The sequence below is a fragment of the Mesoplodon mirus genome (assembly GCF_964341445.2).
Source record: "Mesoplodon mirus genome assembly, chromosome: 9".
Taxonomy (NCBI): Eukaryota; Metazoa; Chordata; class Mammalia; order Artiodactyla; family Ziphiidae; genus Mesoplodon; species Mesoplodon mirus.
In genome coordinates this window covers 54596394-54605547 of record NC_138985.1, presented here as the reverse complement: position 1 = coordinate 54605547, position 9154 = coordinate 54596394, and positions in this window count along the sequence as shown.

The window sequence follows — 9154 nt, the reverse complement described above, 5'->3', positions numbered from 1 at the left end:
AGGACTGGATGCGGAGCGAGGGATGCGGAGCGAGGGAGGCGGAGGAACTGCTCTGTTTCTTGCTTCTTAAAGTGTTAGTGCACCTGCTGAGGGAGAGCCTCAGAGGTCTGGCCAGGTGCCCCACTGACACCTAGGATTACCTTACCTGCTGTTCTGACAATTCATTCATCTTCCGCACTTGTTTTGTTCTTAGGGAAACCATCAGCAACTGATTGCCGTATCCCCTCTGCAGCAGATCTCCCTCATGTCTTTAATTGTGAAGTCTTTAGAAGTGCTTTATCCTCCTTATTACTAAGAGAGCATCTTAGCTGTGGATACACATATATTTGCTAAATTAATAAATAGTGAGACAGATGGGAAGAGCTGGATGGGTCTCCACCTTTTATTTTATTTTTTATTTATTTTGGGGGGCATGAAACTCCTACATCTTTATTTTTTAAACATTTATTGAAGTATGATTGCTTTACAATGGTGTGTTAGTTTCTGCTTTATAACAAAGTGAATCAGCTATACATATACATATATCCCCATATCCCCTCCCTCTTGCGTCTCCCTCCCACCCTCCCTATCCCACCCCTCTAGTCCACTTTTTATTAAATGCAAATTAGATTTCATTATGTTCTTCTACCTCAGATGGAGTTAAATTTCTCCTTCCTCTGGACTTACAGCACAGTGTAATTGTATTTTGTGATGGATCATCATCAGACTTCTGATGTGGTTGTATTGGCACTCAACCAGACGGTCACCTTGTTGGTTGTGTCAACCTCTTCACCTTTTGGCTCTCAGGATCGGCTCAGTAGATTCATGTATTCAGTTCAGTTCGATTACTCATTACATTTGGTCGTCGACAAATTTCACTTTCAGGAAAGGACTGAGTTCCATTCCAGTCTGAATTTTATGACTACTCATATGACCATGAGATATGTTCTATAACCTCTTTACATTTACATCTTTAAAATAAGCAAGTTAGGGACTTCCCTGGTGGTGCAGTGGTTAAGAATCCGCCTGCCAATGCAGGGGACATGGGTTCGAGCCCTGGTCCGGGAAGACCCCACATGCTGAGGAGCAACTAAGCCCGTGGGCCACAACTACTGAAGCCTGCGCGCCTAGAGCCCATGCTCTGCAACGAGAAGCCACCACAATGAGAAGCCCACTCCGTGCAACAAAAGAGTAGCCCCTGCTCGCCGCAATTAGAGAAAGCCCGCACGCAGCAACGAAGACCCAACACAGCCAAAAATAAATAAATAAATAAATTTAAAATAAATAAATAAAATAAGCATGTTAGAGACTACTGGGGGTCCTTCCAGTCCTGAAATTTTAAGTACTAAAGTGATGAGAGTTCTGTAGAGCCATAGCACCCAAGGAGGGAAATTATTTTTTTTCATCCCCACAATATCAACTATCTCATCAAAACTCAAAATAGCATTGCAATCTGGATATTTTTACATGAGACCCAATTAGAAGTATATTATCCATATTTACACACCTAATACTTGTGGATCCAGATGTGAAACCAGGTTTGTCTAGATCACAGGTCATTTTCTTTTCATCACATTCTGCCTGTGGAATAGAATGACAAGAAGATCCGTGTTGTACTGGAGACACTGACAGAAGAGAAAAGGGTTGATATAGCCTCTCTTATTTTTACAAAATATGAATGATCTCCATTCAGGACAAAATATATTTTCTTTTCCAGATTTCATCCCCATTCATATATTGGAGAATTACCCTGAAATTAGACTTTTTTCCTATTTATTGTCTGCACTGAGAGCTTGAAAGAGGAGACTCTCCATTTTAAAGGCACTGATGAACTGGTACCAGTACTGCCCTCAAATTTATTATGCAGAACTGGGTAAGCCATGTCCTCATTAAAAGATATTTAAGGCCTAATGTTTCTTTATAAAATCTAAGTCACATTGATACCTAAAACCAAACTATATCAGTGACCCCTAAACATTTTTACAAAGATTCCTTTTAGAATTTTTTAAAAAAAGGTTTTCTTGACCTGTCCCCACAAGAAGACAGTGTGCTTTTAGTGTCCCTTTGATAGAGAAAATATACCAAGATAAAAATAAACAAGGCCCCATGACTTCATAACACTCTAAAATAAATTTGTATTTTATTAGTCACATCAGCGCCAAAATAAATTGAGAAATAGTAAAATTACATGTGCAAGACATACTGAGATCACACTATAGTTAATGCTTGTACAGGATACAGGTTTGATATCCTCATGTAATACATTCCCAACCAGTTCAGTGATTGTCAAGAATACAAATTCCCTAAGCACAGAGCATGCAGTAGACACTGAGTAGTTGCCAGACAAGAGCAAGGATGATAGAGGACTAAGTCCTAAGGTTCTTTATTGCCCTAAAGTTTTCAGCATCAAATAGACTTTGCTATGTCCTATTCTATATACTCTCTCAAACCTGAGGACAAGCTGGGAAAGTAGGTTTTCTACCCACATTTTACAATGTAAAACTAAGATTCAGAAATTGAGGGATTTAGCCAAATACACACTGTTTGAATGAAATCATAAAGAATTGAATCATAATAGTATAAATCCCATTTCCCTTCCCACCCTGTCTAGGTAGTGGGAGATAGATACTTGATACCCTATCTGGTGTGATTGGTGGTACTGGGTATCCTTCCCTTGTCCCTTCAGAGCCACTTTCAGGTTTGTGCCCTGGCTTCCCGGCCCTCCTCTTTCACTGGGAGTGGTCAAAGGGAGACACTTCCAGGAGCCACAGAGGGTGGGAGGGAGAAGTCTCAGGGCATTTCTTTTCCTGGCTCACCTACCACAAAGCTCCTCTCCTGTCAGCTGACCCTCTTTGTTCTTCCTTCTCTGCAGATTCCAGGAACTGCTTCCTCCTCACCCCCTTCAGGCCTAGCCCTAAGGTGCTGAGGCTTTCCTAAACCCTGCTGCCCACGCTTCTCTCATTAGCCCTAATTGGAGTGTGCCATCTGCTTATCTGAACCTGACCCGACACATTGGTCTAAGATATAACTGAGTTTGTGGTGGATTAAACTAGAGTGGAAAACAATTCATATCCTCTCCTAATTATCCAACACAAATGAAAACTAAATTATGTTGGCCTATTTTCCCACATCTTACCTCACCCGTCCTGAAACCTCACTCTAAAAGCCACCTGGGAGCATTTAAAACTCTTTGAACTTAGTCCCTGAGGAATCAGAATAAAATCCTCCTCTGTCAAGTAAAACCTATAGGCTAGTTCCCCATCCAAAAAATGTAACTGGCAACACAAGACTATATTTGTTAAGCCCTGAGAGCATTAATTAAAATCAAGTCTTTAAATTTCTTTTAAATATCAACTAAGCTGGTTCTTCTCAATTTTTTTTGTAGGTGGATCTGTTTTCTAGAATTTAAAAAATATATAGTTGTTAGACAATCACATGATGATAGCTATTCTTGGGTATTCATCGACTAAGAAAAAGTACATTATAATAAAAAGCTTCATTGATGTTAATAACACCTTAAAATAAATACTTGTTGAATTACTAAATGGTGAGTTGGAGTGGAATAAGTGAGAAGAGTAGAATGTTCTCCAGTCGCTATAACAGATTTGATGGAGCTTTCTTTGTGGTCCTCAGGAAAATGAATCCTTCCTTCCTATGGCTCCAACTTCACTTATAGCTGCTGTTCCAGCCTTTTAATATTGGTAACTGTGTTGAGGTATGAGTTTCCTACCTAGCTGTGAACTCCTAATAGTCCCATCAAAGCATGTTAACGATGCTAGGTTAGGAAACTAGAATACTGAGGTCTAGTCCCAGATACACAAATAGTTTATGATATGTCTCTTGATCTTCTTGGGTTTCCACATCTGTAAAATAATGGGGCTGAAATAAACAAACTTTGGTGTTTCTTCTAGACTTACAGTTCTAACCATTGAAACTAAATAGATGTGAGCTATTTACAGCATTCCAATGTAGGAGTACAGATCAATATGTTAATTTCTCATCTAAGAAACCCTTATATTTACATTGCATATAAGATTTCCTCTCATTTAAAGCTAATTGAGAATCAGAGACAGGACAGGACTTAGGATCACACAGTCATCCAGGAGTATATCCAGGATCTGAGCCCAGATGGATCTGAATCCAGAGTCCCTCCTCCACCACCCACACGGCCTCTTATCTGGGAGACTGATCTATCTAAGAGGATTGTCCTTTTTATTCCAGGGCACAACTGAGATCCAGGTTGTTCTATATTAAAATATAGCATATTTCTAAGTATAATCTTTTTTCCAGTCTTCGCTTGCATTTTTTATTGGAAGCTAACAAAGGACCAGAGGCGCTTTTAAAATTATTTTAACTGAGCTATTAAGAATGTAGAGTTCATCCTGTTTCTGTTCTGAAAAGACCCTGGTGTCAGTATCCTCATCTTCCTCCATTCCCACTTACCCATCCCCACTCTGTCACTGATACTTTACCAAAGTTTATTATGTAAAATTAATATGCCCTGTCTGCAGGGTCCACAACCAGAGAACAGCTCTAGCTGAGAATATTAGTTAAAACAAGAGTTTCACATGAAAACTATTACTTGGTATGTAATAGTTATAAATAAGAATGTCTTTTTTATTTTTATTTTTTTTTATTTTTTTTTATTTTTTTTTTTCTCGGTACGCGGGCCTCTCACTGTTGTGGCCTCTCCCGTTGCGGAACACAGGCTCCGGACGCGCAGGCTCAGCGGCCACGGCTCACGGGCCCAGCCGCTCCGCGGCATATGGGATCCTCCCAGACCGGGGCACGAACCCGTATCCCCTGCATCGGCAGGCGGACTCTCAACCACTGCGCCACCAGGGAGGCCCCAAGAATGTCTTTTTTAATGTCAAAAAATTGAGCAGTCTCGGGCTTCCCTGGTGGCGCAGTGGTTGAGAGTCCGCCTGCCGATGCAGGGGACACGGGTTCGTGCCCCAGTCCGGGAGGATCCCATGTGCCGCGGAGCGGCTGGGCTCGTGAGCCATGGCCGCTGAGCCTGTGCGTCCGGAGCCTGTGCTCCGCAACGGGAGAAGCCACAACAGTGAGAGGCCCACATACCGCAAAAAAAAAAAAAAAAAAAAAATTGAGCAGTCTCACATAACAATAGTTGTACATCAGTCTCCCATTCATAGAGAAGAATAAGTGAGAAGCCACTTAAAACTCAGTAAAGACTTTGGAACTCATTTTGTTTTCTTCAGCATAAGAGCATCCACATATATCCTGAAATATAATTCTTCACGTGCGTTCATGATGCCTCTGATACGCAAGAAGGGCAAGGACAATTATAGAGTGATATTGTAAATAGAATGGAAAGGACAATGGAGGTAACAAGGGCCACGAGAGGTTTCTAAGTGAAGTGAAATCAGATCAACTTTTTCAATAGCTAACCTTGACAGCCGTGGGGAGAGCCAAATGCAATGGGATGCCCGGCAGGGCAGCAGGAGGTCAATTAGAAAGCAGAGGAGGATGTCAGCAGCGCTGGGATGCAGAGACAGACAGATGTGGAGACAGTGGGTATGAGGGTGAGGGAGAGGGAAAATCCAGAACAGTCTAAACTTGGGGAATAGATTGAAGGAGAAACCATGATAGGAAATAACAGGAAATATCAGAGGAGGAGATGTTAGAATAGGGACATCTGTAGGGTAGGGAAGGGGTTGGAACGAGGGGCAACATTGTGTTTACTTTAGTATCTATTAAGATAGAAATGCCTGAGCTACATCCATAGGCAGTTGGATGGATGTACCAGTTTAAAACTAGGGAGATCTAAGTTAGAGTTTTAGACCAAAATAAAGCATAGTAGTTACAACAGCTTTAGAATCAGATAGACAATGAGTTCAATCAAAGCTCTGCCATTTGCTGACTCCATGGGATTGGGCAAGATTCAGAGCCTTACTGAGCATAAGCTTCCCCATTTGAAAATGAGGCTGGTAATACTCAGAGGAGTTTTTGCTGTGGATGGAATGACACAAGGCAGATAAAGAGGTTAGCAAACTGCCTGGCACATAATAGTAAATTCTCAGTAAATGTTAGATGCCATTATTATTATATAGGTTATTGAACAATGAATAGAGGTAAAAATTGAAACCAAAGGATTGGAAGTGATAACTGTGGGAATACACGAGAGAGAATAATCAAAGGCAAGGTCTTGAAGATGCCAACTCTGGAGGGGAAGGCAGAGTAGGAGCAGGCAAAACAGACTGAGAAGGTGTGGAGGATCAGGAGAGAGCGAGCAGGGGCCTGGAAGCCGATGAAAGAGTTGCAACTAGTAGGAGGATGGATCAGAATCATCGTATTAAGCAGTTATGGAGCAGAAAATTAACCATTAGATCTCATAATGAGGATGTCACTGTTGACCTGAACAAACAGTACTTTAAAGAAAGGGTAGAGGCAGTACCCTGAGATAGCATTCAGCTTTCCTAGATGTCTGAAAACTTAATTACTAAAAATAGATATATAATTATAGAAGAATATACTCCAGCTTGAAAACAAAAAGGGGGGCTTCCCTGGTGGCACAGTGGTTGAGAGTCTGCCTGCCAATGCAAGGGGACACATGTTCGAGCCCTGGTCTGGGAAGATCCCATATGCCGCAGATGCAGCTAGCCCCATGAGCCAAAATTACTGAGCCTGTGCGTCTGGAGCCTGTGCTCCACAGCAAGAGAGGCCGCTATAGTGAGAGGCCCGCGCACCGGGATGAGGAGTGGCCCCCACTTGTCGCAACTAGAGAAAGCCCTCACACAGAAACGAAGACCCAACACAGCCATAAATAAATAAACAAAATTTAAAAAAAATCTTATTACTTCTCAGAGAATAGTTAGAAAAACACTGTTGTAGGCCATTAATCTTTAAAAAAACAAAAAAACAAAAAAACAAAAAAAACAAGAAGGGGCTAATTAGTAGTATTAACACAACTGAAATGGTTCTCTCCAGGAACTTTCCCCTCAGTGTGTGATCATGCTATTATTTCTCCCATCTTAACAACAACAACAAATCTTGACTCTATAACTCTACTTCTTCCTCTGTCCACTGCTCCATCTCTCTTTTTAATCTTTGCAGCAAAACTCTTCCAATGGTTGAAATTCCCCATCTCCAATTTTCTTCTACACTCACTCCAAAAGGACTTCTCTCCCACATTCCACCAAAATTACTATTGTCAGAGTCACCAGTAACCCTCACATTGTAAAATCCAATGGTCATTTCTCAATCTTCACCTTAGTTGATCTATTACCAACATGTGATAATTTATCATTTTCTGCCCTTTAAGCGCTTAGCTTTCAGGATGCATATTCTCTTGATTTTCCTCTTTTTTCACTAGCCACTCTGTCTCCTTTGCTGGTTCCTTATCATCATCTTGATTTCTTAATACTGGAGAGCCTTACAGCTCAGTCCTTGGACTGCCTTATCATTATTATTTTTAATCTACACTCATTATTCACTCAGTAATCTAATCTAGTATCATGACTTTAAAAATATTTACATGCTGGTTCCCAAATTTATATCATAAGCCTAGATCTTTCCAAAAATTCCAGAATACTACATCCATCTTCATTTTAGCATTTCCACTTGAAATCTTTAAAAAACTGTACATTTAAAAAATGTATATCAACTAAATCAATGCTTGTTAACCCTTTCAAGCATGTGGAGCCCTTACTAATTTAAAAATTAAACCATTCACGTGAGAGTAGTTGTAATTGGATAGCCATTGATAGCAAAATTTATAATGAAAGAACTTACTATGACTTTAGTCACACTTGAAGTTTATATTTCATTAATCATTACATTCACTTGAAAAACATTTTTAAAGATGTTATCAATTACGTTATTTTCAATCTATAGACAATGAGATAGCAGCATCCACATTAACCAATTCATTGCTATATAATTCCCAAACTCTCCAGGACCTATGCCCCACAAGTTGAAAAACACAACTGGGTTACCAGTTAATTCATATGCATATCCAAATGTTTATGCCTTCAAGGCTTAATTAAATTTTATATAGGTTGACACTTACCCTAGATGACTGATTCCTTGTTTCTCTTCATTTCAATACATTACTTATAGGGATTCTTTTTTCAAGCATTACAATTCAGAATGGGAAAAACAGAAATCCTCATGTTTAACCCTCTAGTCCTCAGTCTTCTCTCATAATTTCCTAAAGGTACCACCAGCATCTGTTCACATCCTAAATACAGTTCAAAGGTCAAATAGCAGAAGATAAAATTTGAGAACACCCAATACACCATTAAAATGCCATGGTTTCGCCTCGTGTTATTTTGACTAAATATTAAAATTCACTTCCCTTTGTGTAAAACAATAAAAGACTATTAATATGGTCCTTAAAAGACACTTCTTAGAAAAATTAAGATGGCTGTAAGATGTAGGATGGAATTGTAGTATGGAGAGACTAAAAAGCAAGGAGACTAGTTAGGAGGTGACAGATGATGGAAGTAGCAGTAGGGATGTCCAGATACCTCCGAGCTAAGTACTATAGGACTTGGAGCCAAAAGTATAGGAAGAATGAAGGAGCAGAAGGATTCTAGGATGACTCCCAACTGTCTGTATTTGTGTGAGTGGTGATAATATTAACAATATGTGAAAGAAAAGAAGAGGAGATTTGAGAGAATGTAGGTTCAGTTTTGTTCTTGTTAAAGTCAAAGTTTCTGGAGGCATCTAGGTGATGACTCGATAGAAAGTTGAACATAAGGATCAAGTCCATCAGTGTATCAATAGCATGCATCAAAATCATCTACCAAGATTTTAATTCAGTAGCAATGAACAGGAACAAAGGGCACCTCTATTTAAAACAATTTTTACTGATGTCTCTGAAGTGCCCCAAAGGTGTGAAGCCCTGGTCTCAGGTTCAAGACAGAAACTGAGGTTGGCAATATATTGGGTAGCATATGGTAAGTTTAAAACAATAGTTTGCAGTCATATCTAGGACCAAATCCCAGATCTTTCAGGATATGATTTGAACAAGGAATGCAACTTTTGTGATCAAAACAGGAATACTATTAAGAGCCTTTCAGGGTTGTTGTAAGAATTAAATAAGATGAAAAATATAAAGAAATAAAAACAGTTCCCAATACATAATTGCTCAAAAAATGGTACATTTGGAGAATGGAATTAATCATCCTGAAAGGAACAAAAGAGGTGGGAA